The sequence below is a fragment of the Haemaphysalis longicornis genome, unplaced genomic scaffold (assembly GCF_048455015.1).
Source record: "Haemaphysalis longicornis isolate Haplotype H1 unplaced genomic scaffold, Haemaphysalis longicornis Haplotype H1 scaffold_10, whole genome shotgun sequence".
Lineage (NCBI taxonomy): Eukaryota > Metazoa > Arthropoda > Arachnida > Ixodida > Ixodidae > Haemaphysalis > Haemaphysalis longicornis.
This window is the reverse complement of record NW_027526204.1, coordinates 56,152,178-56,167,933: the sequence shown is the minus strand read 5'-3', so window position 1 is coordinate 56,167,933 and position 15,756 is coordinate 56,152,178. Positions and strand designations below refer to the sequence as shown.

The window sequence follows — 15,756 nt, the reverse complement described above, 5'->3', positions numbered from 1 at the left end:
AACGTTGGCAGAGGTCTGAGGCCGCTACCTTCTCCAAAGTATTATTTCTATCTGGTGACCATCTTCAAAGCCCTCTCATATATATATATATATATATATATATATATATATATATATATATATATATATATATATATATATATATATATATATATATATATATCAACATGGAATTAACATGGTGAATGGCGAGGATGTAGCGGTGAAAATGGAGTCCACTAAGGCGAGGTATCCGCAGCTTTTGTACGACAGTAAACTGTACAAGATCCTGCAAGCCCACGAAGGGATTCCCCACACAAGATGGTTTGGTACTGAACGAGGTTACAACGTCCTTGTGATGGACCTCCTTGGCCCTAGCCTGGAAGACTTGTTCAACTTCTGCTCCAGGCGCTTCACCATGAAGACTGTGTTAATGCTGTTCGATCAGATGATTAGCCACATTGAGTATGTCCACAATAAAAATTTCATCCACAGAGACATCAAGCCTGATAACTTCCTCATGGGAATTGGTGGTCACTGCAACAAGCTGTTCCTGATTGACTTTGGGCTGGCCAAGAGGTACCGGGATAACCGCAACAAAGAGCACATCCCGTACCGGGAAGACAAGAGCCTCACTGGTGCGGCACGGTACGCCTCCATCAATGCACACCTGGGCATCGAGCAGAGCAGGCGGACGACATGGAGTCCATGGGCTACGTGTTGATGTACTTCAAACAGGGCAGCCTGCCCTGGCAGGGTCTCAAGGCGGCCACCAAGAAGCAGAAGTACGAGAAGAAAATTTCCCGCATTTCCCCGAGGGGAAGAATGTGAAAGTGCGAATGCACAAGTTGAATTGGCGCGGTTCGGTAATGTTCGCGAAAGAGAGATCACACACACACACAACTACAAAGAAAGAAAGATGCATTTATTCACAGACACCTATTTGTGTTGTCGTTGTACTTGATTGCTAGAGCGGATCTCAGCTTTAAAATTTCGTGTCAGTACTCCTTTAAGCGGGTGCATTAGCCCTTCTCACGCCCGATTCCTGGCCAATCCCCCACGTGGGTATGTGCCATGTCAGCGGCCAGGCAGCGCGCGCCCATCTCCCCCCGTTGCCAAGGAAGACGAGGAGATTCCTGGCCAATCCCCCACGTGGGTATGTGCCATGTCAGCGGCCAGGCTGCGCGCGCCCATCTCTACGTGCGCGGACATCGCCGGTGGACGCAGGTTCAGGGTCGCTTAAGAAGTGCATTGCACTTAATAAGCGAGAAGAAGATGTCGAGGTGCTCTGCAAGGGCTTCCCGGCCGAGTTCACGATGTACTTGAACTACTGCCGTGGCCTGCGCTTCGAGAAGATGCCCGACTACAAGTACCTGCGCCAGATCCTCCGCATCCGCTTCCGCACCCTGAACCACCAGTACGACTACGTCTTCCACTGGACCATGCTCAAGCAGAAGGCGGCAGCCTCGGCTGCAGCATCGGGCGCAATGGCCGGCGAGCCAGGGGCTGCACAACCATGGCACATGTCCACTTTGGGGGATTGCGCCCTTTGCAAGTCGAGTGTCTGGCCAGCTCATTTCTCGGCTAGATCATATGTCTAATAAGCTCCACGCAGTAATATATATAGAATAAGGGTTGGCAGTCAAGAAGACCTCGGCAAGCATAGGGGGGAATGCGGTAAGTCATAGAAACAGATGAATTTTTTGAGTCAGAAAGAAAGTGGTGAATAACGGCCGCCCAGTGGAATTCGAACCCACGTCCTCCATAATACAGGTCTGGTGCGATGACCACTACGCTACCGGCGGGGCTGTTTCCCCACCACTTTCTCGGGTATTTATGTTAAGGTATTTTTATTTCCTGCACTTGGGGGTGGTAGCCAGCGCCACTCGGACTGCTGGGGGTGAAGGGGACCTTCTTTTTAACCCCCGGGTCGTGACTCGAGTGTCTACAAGATTTCGAGAGTGGTCGACCAGCATTGAACCCTCTTATCCTTCCTAGAACAGAGGCCCTCGCTATGCATGTAGCGAATCAGAAATGGGAAGTGAGGGGTTGGGTTAATTAAGACGGAATAAGGGTTGGCAGTCAAGAAAACATCGAAGAGCAAAGGGGGGAATGCGGTAGGGCATAGAAACGGACTCAATTTTCCGCAGGGTGTCGAACCTTAACCGAACCGAACCAAAAACCGGAACTGAACCCGAACCAGAACCGTTCTTTTTTAGCATGCTCCACCCAAACCGCAACTGAACCGAAAAAAGAAATAAGGTTACCGGTTCATGCCGGAACGGTTCGACACTCCGTTGTTCATATTGCACAGTCAAAGCAATGCAGGCCTTTTTTTTTCGTTCAGGTACCATCAACTTCGTACCCGCTCACGCACTTTCCCCTCCAGAGAATTGAACACTATCACGCTCTATGTAACAACAGAGGAAATGAATGAGCACCAATGTAGCCATGGTATATTGCTGCAGGAAGCGCGAGCGTAGTGGACCTGACCAAACGAAATGTCAATCTCGGCAGCTTGCAAGGGATACAAAGCGACTTTGCCCTTCCGTAGCTGCTACTTTATTGGAGCAATCAGGCTGCAGGAGTGCTCCACTGCGCAACAGCGAAAGCCCACACCCGATGTGTGCAAGTTTTTTGCATTTAATAATTAGTTTAAAAGGTCCATCACCTGCAAATTGTTATTACTTGACAAGTGTGACCACAGGAGAGCTGCTCAGTGGCTAAGCTGTTTACTGCTGACCAGAAGCTGTCTTGATATCCCTTCCCCACGACCGTTTTTCTGAAGTAGGTGGACATGGAGAACGTCGGTGTATCGAGAGTTTGAGCCACGTTTAATAACACCAGCTGGTTAAAATAAGTCTGCCGGCCTGCAACATAAGCGGCGCCTCGGAGCAGAGATATAGCGCGGGGCATCAAATGCGCCAGTTTTTTTGTGTGTTTACACGGTAAACAACAAAACAGAAAAGGCGAATCACGTTGTTTTAAAATATTACGCAAAACGTAAGTAAAACCATATTAGTAATAAAAAGCACAAAAATGTGGATATTCTTCTATATTTTGTTTGCCCTGCCTTTCACAACCGAACGTGTCATCAGCGCGGAGGAAGTGAGTTCCGTGGTCAGTTTTTGAGGCCAGTATAGTGGACAAGTTGTGTTTTTACAGATACAAATAACAACATATATATCAGGGAAAACTATTAAGGTGCGCACTTATCCCTTGGCAAGAAACGGAAGCCCTCGACCTTGTATTGGAAGCAGAAAGAGTAATAAAGCAGATGACACGTCCAGAAAGGCAGGCCGGTACCTTACACTGTCCCATTCGCCCAGCGATCATCTTTTCTGCTTGTTCTGCCGTTTTGTGTCTTTCAGATCTGCTTTTTTTCGAAGGTGCACTAGTACTGAGTGCCCAACTCACTAAATTACTTCTACTGCTACTCGTTCCGGAGGGGAGTACTGCTGTGGGCGAATTTAAGCGTCTACCCGAAACAGCCGCATGTCATGCTCCGCGCATAAAATTTCCCTCTAATTTTGTAACAGCATAATCTGTTATAAGATCGCTCAATGTAGCACACGGAATGATGGCTGGGGTCAGGCGGTACGATGACACACTGATTGTTATGCACACATCTGGTATAGCTATCGCAAAAGGAATTGCAGTGGTCAGAGCAATAATGCAGTGACTGAGCGTTACGTAAACCTTACTTCTAACTAAAGTGTGGCTAACAGATGTGAAAAGGTGTTAGCGAGTGACGTGTATCGCTTAGGCTTACGGCTCCGTCTGCCGTTTACAAGGAGCAGTGGTATGAATTAGCTCTCGTTACTTATGATATTCAGAACCACAAAGGAGTCTGTAGAGCACCTAAAGCTTCTGCCGTGTTCTGAGTGTACTCACGAGTGCCAAATCAGCACTAAAAGCGCATATTTTGTAAGCCATTCCACAATGCTACCTGTTATAGCGAAAGTTCGACCAACCTTGTGAGGTCAGTATAGGCATCCGAAGGAGCTGGCCGGCTTCTTTAGCCAGGCAAGCAAAGATTCTTGGAGGCAGTGTACCGATTTTTTAAAACAAAAGCTAAACGTGCTGTTCGGATTGTTGAACGGGGAATGGACATAGGGGCGATGCAAAGGCTATACTCTGCTATGAGTGTAAAATAAACGGTGACATGGGGTTCCGATCAATATCCACAGCCAGCATGTTGGTAGGTCTGCTACGAGTATGCTCTTTGAGCCTGTTCGTTCAAATTTGCGGCCACTGCTACTGACGACGATTTGAGCCGGACCGTGGCGAAGGAGAACTCGGTGCAATAGAAACGTAAAGACGTCAGTGGCAGCAAGGGGACAACCATTAGCCCCCAGGCCTCTATCACACGAAACGCCACGGCAGCATCTAACCAGAAGCTTCTTCCATTTTAACAATAAATCCAGCGATTAAATACCAACCTGCGTTGAACTCTGTACTCGCCACTTCAAAAAATTCCGGATACTTTTTGAACAATATTATACAAATGTTACAATTCCATACAACGTTCGTGCTACAATCACAGTAAAAAGCCATGGTTAGCTACGAGTACTGCGCCACGAGATCCTCAGTAAAACCGTTTTAGTAGCACGGATACTTTTGACACAAGGTGAAAAAATAAAATAATTCGTTTACATCCAATTATTCAAACATACTTAGGAGCTTCAGGCTCATTTTCACTGCGAACGAAGTAATAGAAAAATTGTGCGCCACACAGAGGTTATAGTGAGCTTCGAAGTGATATTCTTACTACGGGAGACAGCCTTACGAGAATACGAGTGGGCATGGATGCACGACTACTGCAATGTAGTTACAGTTATTTTTTATTGCGAAGGTCAGTACCCTTTGCATTCCACGTTGCAAATGTGGAACATAAAATGTGGAACGTAGAGGTCGGACGACCTCTCCATTGTCGCGCTTCCATGCCCAGGAGCCTTGCTTGATCCATTCTGTGCTTTACGTTTGGTATTATGTGGTGGCTTCGATGAAAACCCGGGGTTCAATGAGGAAATACTGCGATTGGTAAAGTAAACTAATGAGCGCCGCATTAGAATAAAGAATGCCCAACCTAACTTTTCAAAGGAAATCAACGCTCTTAAACCGCCTATGAATCTGTAGTTGATTTTGTTTCTGCCATCAATACCCGCCTCGAAGCCATTGAGATGGCGCTACTACGCTTGAAAGTTGTCAGCGTGACATCTCTTCTGCACGCCAAACAACTGATTGTCTCCTTAATGAAATAACCTATCTACAAGCGAGGCTTGACAATGCCGAAGATTGCGCACGACGCGAGAGCCTTCTGAGTTTCGGCTTCGAAGACAACCCCAAGGAAAGTTGGCAGGAATCCGAAGAGAAGATTGCGTCGTTCGGCTCTTGAGTACTAGGCTTAGAAATCACCAAATAAAGTATTGCACGCGGTCATAGGATAGGCCTATATGCTCCAGATAAGCTGAGGCCCATCGTTGTAAAATTTGCTTGCTACAAAATAAAACAGCTGGTGTGCAGTCAAGTGATCGTTGTTGTACGATACCGACTTTTTATTAGAGTTGGCCTTTCGCTAGCAACACGAACTGTACTCAAGAAATTGCTTGAGTACGGGAAAGGCCTGAACACATTTTACAAACTTCGCAACAATAGGCTTTTTGTTGGCAGTGAGAACTACGTGTAAAAAGCTAACGCCGATTTTGCGTGTGAACTAAAGTCCACACCCTCTGCCTGAGCACCTGCTGTATCATCCCCATGGCCGGTGTGTTCCGGACGGGTGTATGGGCCGCCCAATGGCAGTTGGCAGTGTGCGAGCTCCAGGAGGGGGTCCTCAACATCAGGATGAAGTGTCTGCTCTCTACACAAACATTCCTAGCCTGTACATTAAAAAGGAAAGCATTAGGGCGTTATTAAGTGACTCTGAGACTGATATTGTTGCACTAACCGACACGTGGCTGTCAAATAAAAGAGCGTCCAATGAGTTATTTCAGTGTAACACAAAGTACGTGGTGTACAGACGTGATCCTGCTTTTAAAATCGGCGGGAGTGTTTTAACTGCGGTCAGTGACCGTTTGGTGTGTTTTCTAATGATACTGCATTCTAATCTAGAGGTTCTTTCGTGTGACATAATTTACAATTTCATGAAATTTATATTTGGCGTTTGTTATCGGTCCCCCTCTAGTGCTGGCGGTTTTTACGAGTCTTCACAACTTTTTAAACCAGACTGCCGTACGTCATCGCGCATGTACCAGTTTTCCTTGTCGGTGATTTTAATTGTCCCACTATCCAATCGGTGCAAACGTTTTCCTTTTGCCGGTCCTGCGCCTGTTGAGGCTTCGTTTTTTCCTAATATCTGTTCTGAATTTAGTTTATCACAGCTAGTCTGTCAACCAACAGGTGTCACAGCTGCAACATCATCTCTGCTCGATTTATAGGCCAACCTCACTCAAATTTAAATTGTTCGATAGCACCTTCTGGGTAACCCCGACAAGACGGACTTACGATGCCGAACGGCAAAGGTACGTCAAAGTTTGGATTTCGGGGCATTAAAACAAAATATAGAGACGACATACAGACATCTGGACGCTAAGGAAACTACCTTTTCGCACTGCTTGCATGAATGGGTCTCCGTTTTCTAAATTGGTGAATACTAATTCGGTTGTGTTTTAACAGGTATTACAAAAAGGCGAAAGGAGAAACAGGTTCTGATAAAAAGCGTATAAAGATTCCCTCAGGTTTCTCGAAATTCTCAAACTTAGTAAACAAGCTAGCTGAAATCGGTATCAATGGGAATGACTAAGCTCACATGCCGAATTATTCCGGTGTCCGTGCTTGTGTCGTGTGATGATGTAGCCCCGAGCTAGCACATCGAATGGCTAGGTTCCGCTCTCTCACCCTTAGAATGATGCTCCGTGCCGTTTTCTTTCTGTCGACGCACGCCCGGGCTAGTGCGGCGGCGTCCGCCGCTCTAGCCCTGCCGTGGCCGGCGCTTCTGTGTTAGGGCCGCCGCCCCTGCGAATTTTAAGTACCGTATAAACCGGATTATAGGTCGAGTGGGAATATAGGTCGACCCCCTACGTTGAGGTGGGAAAAGTTTACGAAAAAACAATTCGGCACAGAAGCGCACACACGATATCTATATTTATTTTCAGCGCCTGTCCATCACTGCCACTCACTATGCCTGCCAAAGTCACTTCTCCGAGCTCTCAGAGTCGTCCGAGGATGACTGCTTCTCACTAGAGAGTTTTAGTATAGCGGAAAGCACCACTTTAGCGCGCCCATAGCGTTAGCGGGCACGCTAACCGTCGCATAACGAGGTGCTATCCGTTTGCGATTGCGGCCCGCAAACGTTAATGCCACAGCTAAAACGCTGTCATCTCTACTGTCATCTTCCGTGCCGTCAGGCGCGTTGCTGATGGAGCACTTCCTAAACGCTGGTGCAACCATGTCATCGGGTAGTGACTGCCAAGAGAAGGACACCCAGCTTGACACGGTCGCGAGGGAGGGTCTTTGCAGCCGGCCCGTATGGGTCTTTTTGTTGTCGCCGGCTATCCACTCATCGTGCAGTTCGCCGAGCCGGTCCACGGATGGCCTCCGCTGTAATTGGGAGCGATCGTGAGCGAAGTTCGCATACGAAGTCCGCCACATTGTTCTCCAGCCCGGGGTGCACTGCTTGACGTCCACAGAACGATCTGTTCCGGGGGTTGCACACACACAGCTTAGCTTTCTGGCTCCGCCAGTACCGCACAGTTTTCTCCGAAACGCCAAACTGGCGTTGCGCCGCCATATTCTCATTCTGCTCGGTATCTCAATCGCCTTCAGCTTAAACGCCGCGGTGAACTCGCGTCGCCTGCTGCAACTAATCTCGGAACAGACACGTACAGAAATGTATGCACGCTCTCACAATAGACGAGTAAAAGACGAAAAACTAGAGAAAAGCAAATAAAGGCCTGATAGTGGGAGAGAGCAACCCGACACGAATGGCGATGGCGACGGACTTCGCTTGCACATTGTTGCGAGACAATTTACATTCTGCCAAAGACCGCTATATAAGACGAGGGGTGGCTTTTGTGCGGATTTGTTTGGAGAAAAACTCGACCTATATACCGGTTTATACGGTAACGGGAGGCAGAACCTGTGGTTTCACTTTTTGTAAAGCCAAACGTTAGCCGCCCACGCGCAAGGAATGACTCGCCGGCACCGAGCCAGCGATCCTCGTTCAAAGCGCGGCGCTGGTATGTGTGAATTCAAGTGACGTCGCATGGGAAATTGTTGTGGGTGTCGTTTAAAGCTTTCACAGCGCGGACTGCAGCCAATTTTTATTAACCTTACCCCATTAGAGTCCGTGGTCGAGTATAAACTCCTTGGTGTGCACGTAACTGATTTGCACGATGGAGATTTCTCGTACTCTCGGCAGGTTGTCACTTGCGCTCGGCTTCTCTGGCGGCAGAGGCAGACGCATGGGCTCGCACTGGAACGACATCAACTCCGCTTTTCGCGAGCAGCTACAAAGCTAGTCTTTACTAGCAACGCATAGGGGGGGTCCCATTTTGTGCATGCGCCTTATCATCTATCGTGTGGTTTTGATGCTTGTTTTGGCGGGTTTTGATAACGAATACTGAACTGTGTGCTGTATGCTTGATTGCGAAGGAAGGTTGCTGTGGGCTTCTCTGGCGGCTAATACTCGTTCCTGCATAGCATAACGCATGCGCTCGACTTCTTTGGCGGGAAACGCCTCGATACTGCCTTGGTTTCTTGCTTAGAACACGAAATTTCCGGGCGAGCGAGGGGATAACAGCTTCATTGTAGAATATTCGAGTTATTTGGTGAGGCCTAGCCTTTTTGTGGCTAGAGGCCGCGGGTGTGGTGTAGCCGAGCTCAGTGGAAAAAAAAAAACGGCAGAAAGCCAATCAGGGCGCGAAACAAGCGTTTAAAACCGTGGTAATCAAAGAAGCAATGCTTCAAATTACAATCCAGCAAACTTTCCGTAGCCGTGTAAGATGCCCCGACGAAGAAGATTACACCCATTCAATAGTGCACTCTTGGGAACCCACGCTAGGATACACCTTAGTTGTCACCACCTCCGTCTCCGTGCAGAATATTTCACGGCGGTGACGTCCTACTACCCCTCCACTGCGTCCGTTGTTATGAAGGGCCTCCGTTCAGTCCGCTGATACGCCCCACAAGAACTGCGTGTCGGGCAAGTATTTCAATGCCGGGGAAGGGAGCAGATCGCTAAGGCAATGGCGGAAAGAGAACATCTGTCCGTGAATATTCGGTCCCTGTGGAGGGTAAAGTCGGGCGTTCATACATCGCCGATCTCTGTTCAGCGAACAGGACATCACCAATAAGGGTTTATACTGCTTAGACTGAATTCCCGTGTGTTGTGGTGTATCGCCAACTAGAAAGGGAGGATGGTTGCAGATGGTGGCTGCAACATTTTGTCATACTATCCCGAGAAAAAGGCGACACCTACATTAGAGATAACATCGGATACATAACTCAAAACCATACTTCATTTGTGCAGCTTCTCTAGTCTTCGAACTTGATAGTAGTGGAAAAGCTCTACATTTTTTCGTCCCGGGAGTTGGCTTACCTGCATAAGAATACGTTATGTTTAGCGCACAACTCGGCCTTCGAGTGATTGGTAAAGGGTGATTCGGAGTGAGTTTATTACGGTAACATAATAAGGGTTGGTAACGAGGGCAAGAGGGACCTTCAGTTCTTTTTCTGTCATCAGAGATTTTGTGGATATGGGGTGGAAGGTTCTAGTGGGGTGGGAGAAATTGACAGAGACAGCCGTCACGGCTTCGCTGCCTGGTCGTGGTGGTGGTAAAACATTTATTCAAGTTAAAGGGGTGTGCGCTTGAAAACGGGAGAAGCCCTCAGTCCAGGGCCCCTGCGGCGGCTGCGGTCCTGCGTTCCCGGTCCGCCAATTGTCACTGGTCCTCAGGGTCAGAACTGCACAGCGCGGCCTCCCACTGGTCGAGGGTGGGAGTGCGAATAATGGGGGCTGCTGGTGTGTTTTGGCAAGCCCAGGTGGTGCGGTACAGTGTTGGATGTTACTCCATGGCGTCCCCGTAGGCGGTGTCTGGATTAAAAGCGTGCTGTTTTTTCAGGCCCTGCGCTCCCTCTGGCACCTTTCGTTACCACTGCGGGGATGCTTGCGTTGAGGGAATTGCTGGGGGATTAGTGGATGCGGGTGCCTAGTGTGGCGGAGGGGGTTGGGTGACGACGCTGTCAATCATAACTGGATGATCGATTGCAAGGCTATGAAGGATATGGCCTCCGACTTCGCTCCTGCAAGTTATCCAGTAGCGAGACCAACACTTTCGCGGGAAAAGTTATTTTTTGGAGAACTAATGATTGAAACTCTGAACAAAAAGATTCGGCGATATTCTAAATTGCCTCTGAACAACACATCCCCTGTTTAAAAATTTATGTGTGCTATCGGTAGAAAAATCTGTTTGAAGCTATTTCCGAGGATCACAATGTCATTCACCTTCAAACATAAATTGAAAGTATACGGAGCATTGAAAACTACGCCAATATTGTTCGAAAAATCTGTTTGAAGCCATTTACGAAGCAAAAGTTATTTTTTTGCGGGAGGCAATGGTTCAGACTCTTAATAAAAATAGTCTGCAATATTCTCAATTACTTCTGAACAACACATCCTTCCTTTAAAAACCATGTGCACTGTTGGTCGAAAAATCTGCTTGAAGCCATTTCCGAGGATCAGAATGTCAGTCACCTTCAAACATAAATCGAAAGTATGCGGAGCATTAAACCGCAGGCGGGTACTCAGTCACGGCCAACAAACGTGCTTTGTTGCAGGAAACGCCTAGCGAGGATCAAATAGATTTCGTCAGTCACTCCAGTTTAACGGCCCAGTAATGTAAATACCTTCGAAACTCTAAATTCAGTACAAAGCCGAAGTGCTTGTATCTTTGTCACTGTAGGGGAATTACTGCAACAAATGTTCCTCATCTTCCTTATCAAACTCACTGTTACACAGCGTACTTTAGTATTTTGAACCTAGTTCGGAACGCTATAACATTTTGAGATCATTCATACTAGTTTCTGAGTTGGTCAGTATAATTACCGTGTTTTGATGCAAGCATTGCCTCAAAAGGAGAGTAAAACCCTTTCAGAGCACATTTTTTGCTTAGACATTCTCCAATATTATTCTTGCGAATATCTAACCAGTATTTCAGTCACATGAGGTATTCGAAGATTTCTTTTTCTGTTGCATAGTACAGTGGGGAACGCAGCTCGGAGGTTTTCGTACATAGTAGGCTAAATTGAGGAAATGACATCGCAGCACGAAGTAGTTAGCCACACAACCGCACACCATGTTTTCTCTGTTTAAATTAAATAACGTCGTTCCTGAGCAAAGTTGTCCGCTATTGTCTTTTCTTTAAAAAAAAAGGGGACATCAGAAGAAATTTGCTCCTGAAGTAAACAAAGCATTGTTTTCTGTCTAGAGAATTTATACACCAATAAACTATTTTTAAAAATTTTTCTCGAGCGTGGGACCGCTCCGTTCGCACCGAAGCTTTTCATGGAGGTCGCATTTTGTAGTGTGTTTTGTTAACACCAAGAGCAAGACTGCTGCTTACGTGCTTATTCAGAAAACAAATTAAAAACCATTTTCGCGTTCGGGAAACCTGCGCGCCATCTTGAGAACTTTTAATCGCGCTTGTGGTGTGGCGCAACCTTACGTATTCAACACAAAACACGCTATGCCGGTTGTGGGCAGGGTGGCGGAGCGTCGGGTGCTGTGTGCTGAATACGCATGGTGGCGCCACATTACAAGTGCTGTCAAAATTCGCAATGTGGCGAGCTGGTATCCAATAGCAAAAATTGTTTTTATTTCTTTCTACATAGGCAGGCTAAGCTCCGTACTTCGTTTTTAGGTGTTAAGCAAATTATTCTAAGAATGCGACTGTCGTGTAAAGTCTAAGCAGAAATGGAGCAGTGGTTCCCACTGCTAGAAATTTTAAAAACGCCTTATATCCTTGCAGCACCCTGTATACATACGTGCGAGGTTTTCATGTGGCACCAACTTACACAACAATAGCAACTGCAACATCTCGCAAATTTAAACTTTTTATAACAAGACTCGGCAAAGTTCCTTCCGCACTTCGAAATCACAAATACCCTATTCCTAATACAATCAGAAAAATGAATAGTAATAGACTTGTGAACATTTACAGGAATTCACATACACATTTTAAATATTGTGTGAATAGGTTGCGGTTGTGTGAGATACTGGCTGATTGAAGGGTGATAGCCTTTCCTAAAAACTGCAAGTAATATATAAGAAATTATTGCTAGCTTGGGCCCCATTTATGTCGGTCTCGCGAATTAGTTGAAAACAAATAAATCTCCAGGAGAACGTAAATGCGTCTTGTAAGTTTTGGATCCAAAAATAAAATATTGTCGAGTTTGACGCAAGGCGAGACGGAAACAAATCCGCCTCGCCTTCTCGAAGCTGTTTATTCTATTCCACTTGAGACGCTTTGAATCAGAAATCTTTTTTGGCTTCAGCCAAGGTCAGATCAGTGTGGTGCAGCGGGCACTGCTGACAGCGAAGGACAACAGAGCCTTGTTCCAAGGGCGCCACACGTGGTCATCTCATCGGCAGCTTAGTTATTACGGTAGATGTCTCGGGCGCACCATGGCGAAAACCTGAAAAATAAAATTAGGAATAAATAGTTTTCTCGACCAGTTCAATCCACTCTAACCTGGACTTGAATGGCTTCGTCCTGATTCCATGAACTGCACCGCTGCTCGTTTGACCAAAATGTAATTGCTATGCTTATGTTAATGGTTCTTTCTTAACTCGTCAGGCTTCCTTCTAAAGCTCTTTTACTTAATTTGCGGTGTACTGGCTTGGATGTCTACCATTCTCGCCTTCTGAGTGGGAGCTTGTGCTATACAACTCGTGCGATGGAGCACTTCGTAGACGCCTGTTTTAGGGACCATTAGGTTGTTATTGACGCCGACGGTGGTTTTTTCGCTTAATGATACATTTGGCCCTGCAATAATGAGAGACCAGTAAATAAAACTAACGACAAATGACCACTTCTGTCACTAAAGGTTAGTCTGAAGGTGACAGGAGCGAGTGGAATTAATGTCTTGACGTTGTGCCTTGCAATGGCCAGACGAGGACATCTACGTGACTGCAGATCTACGTTCTCGCCCGACGTGCCTTACACGTTGGCACGTTTTCTTGCAGTCACTGCTGAACAAAGCAAAGAGGGCAAATGTCTTTTGGTGACAGCTCTACCACTCCAGTTTCAAATCCACAGAGTGGCTCGTTCCTCGTCCTGTCAAAAAGACCTCAACTTAGGCAAATTGAAATGAGCACCTCATGTGTAGTGACTAACTAAATTAACCTCAAACTCTACAAATGTCCCTTACAAATATTGTGGCAAAACTTCATTTGTTTGATGTTTAAAATGTTTAAACAAATCAGACATTATTTCCTTAGTATCTTCGTCCTAAGCACCATAAAGGGTGGAAGCAGCAAAAAACCAAAATGCTTTAGACAAGTCACAAAATGATACAAAGTGAAAATATAAGCAAATAAGAGAAACCATTTGCAGCCGGAACTGAGCAACGAACTCGGGAGTACTATAAAAAAACGGAGGTTCGTTGCTCTAACTGGCGTACTTTTATACCCTATGGCCAAACGGCCTTTTAAATGTTGTTTTAAATTCCAAAACTCTTTGAACACCAAAACCAAAGCTTTGGGAGTACATTGTTAATGGCGTACGAGCTCAATTATACGAACTTTTTTCATTACACCCCCAAAGTGTGAATAGCGCTAAGTTATTTTTTTAGAAATGTTTGATTTCATCGCACTCCCCTTCTAAAATTGAACACGATTTTGTCGATATAGTATATAAGATATTTTTCATAACAGCCACCTGATAGGCGGGATGAATATTTCAAAATTATGTGGTTTTGGAGATTACTCATTCAAATCTACGATACTGTATCCAGTTTGTTCTTGCTTAAAAATACTACCCCTACAAATGTCGAAAAACAATGTTACGATTTCGCTTTAACAAACACGTATAGATGAGCAGGGTATTAAAATTTACACCTCTTACGAAGGGCAATTCAATTATATTTTCGTGCGAACGCATAGCTCTTGCGCCTTCGGTTCTGTCGGTATCCACACTCCGCCCGTGGGAATGCATGTTATTTATTATGAAATGGTAATTCAAACCTTTCCATTGCACCTGGCAGATAACACTTTCCATGGCTAAGTAGTTAGTAGTTTGGACATACTATCCTCACGCGATTTGTTTCGGGAAAGTTTAAAAAACACACGAGTTTCAACCGCTTCCCATGCTAATACATCTCCAGTAGGCGTCCACGCACTGACAGTGCAGCCAGGAATTCCTAATTGTGTTGATCCCCATAATGAAAAAAAAAATCATGAGAAAGATCCAATAACTCCATGTCTTATACACATTAGTATGAAGGGCATATATGCCCGCACGAGCTTCCCAGGGTACTACTGCTAGTTTATTCTCAATACGGGCAAAATAGAGCCCTAATTTCAGATTTGTAAACATAAACCGACAGCACTACTCATGTTGCAAACAAACATGAAAAACAAAATGATATTTTCTAGGCTGTTTTTTTTGTTTAGAAGCTAATATAAAACTGTCAAGAGTTTGTTTCCAATGAAGGGCAACAATCCAGTTTCATTACGTAGGTTACCCAAAGAAGTATTCTTGTTAACATGTTCTTGTCAACTGTAATTGTACTGTAACTGAAGTCATGGACAAAATAATATTGCCGCGAACCATGTATACGTTTGTTTGTTTATTTAGTGATTGTTTTTTCTGCCCGGCTACGCCCCGCTCAGTTATCTGTGTCAAGCGAAGCGCGTCTTGCATTCTTTATGTTTATGCCGCAACGGCTATCGCATTCAGATAAGTGGACTGTTTCGTGTTAGCGTCACTAGCCCAGAATAATCTTCTCTGATCCAGAATGTTCTGGATGTAAATCGACGGTTCCAGAAGCACTCGTGCCGAAAGATAAAAGCCTGCAGAGCAGATGCCGAAGCATTCAGATCGTCGACGCTCGCCCGCACCCGTCACTTTGTTGACTGCTGCTTCACCGTCTGTGTATTCTTTGAGTTGTTAGGGGAGCACAAGTTCGCTACAATATACGTGTTTTCCTTCAAGACAACTGTGTCCTCTCTGGCTTCGTGACATCTGGTGGAGGTACTGGGTACGCACCCTTTATGACGACCTCTGGAAGCCGCCAGCCCACTCCAACTGGAGCGAGCATACGACTGCCGAGCCTACGGATTGCCGCGCGATTTCCGGCTCCTGCCAGAAACACCCAAGGCAATGACTGCTCCAACCACCACCAAGGTGCAAGAACCAACGTCGCCAATCCTGCTGCAGCAGCCCTAGGAACCGCGAACATTTCGAGCCCCCGCTGAAGTCCCGGAGGAATGGTTGGAGAAGCTGGAAAGCGTGCGGTCCTTAACAGGTGGGACAATAAGGAAACCTTCCGGCATGTTTTCTTTTACTTGTAGGATGCAGCTCGAACTTGGTGTGAGAACCACGAGAGCGCCTTGACCGACTGGACACAATTCAAAAGCGAGTTCCTTAAGACCTTCACGACCGTGATGAGAAAAGAACGAGCTGCTCTTTTACTGGAAACTCGAACGCAACACCTGAACGAAGGAGTCGTAATCTTCGTTGAGGAAATGAGGCGACTATTTCGTCGCGCGGACCC

The 15,756-nt window shown here is 46.2% G+C and overlaps 1 pseudogene; it reads left to right on the top strand.

The window, feature by feature from the left end:
• Positions 1 to 174: 174 nt before the first annotated feature.
• On the top strand, positions 175 to 15,428 carry LOC144159845 (casein kinase I pseudogene; annotated as a pseudogene).
• Positions 15,429 to 15,756: the final 328 nt, after the last annotated feature.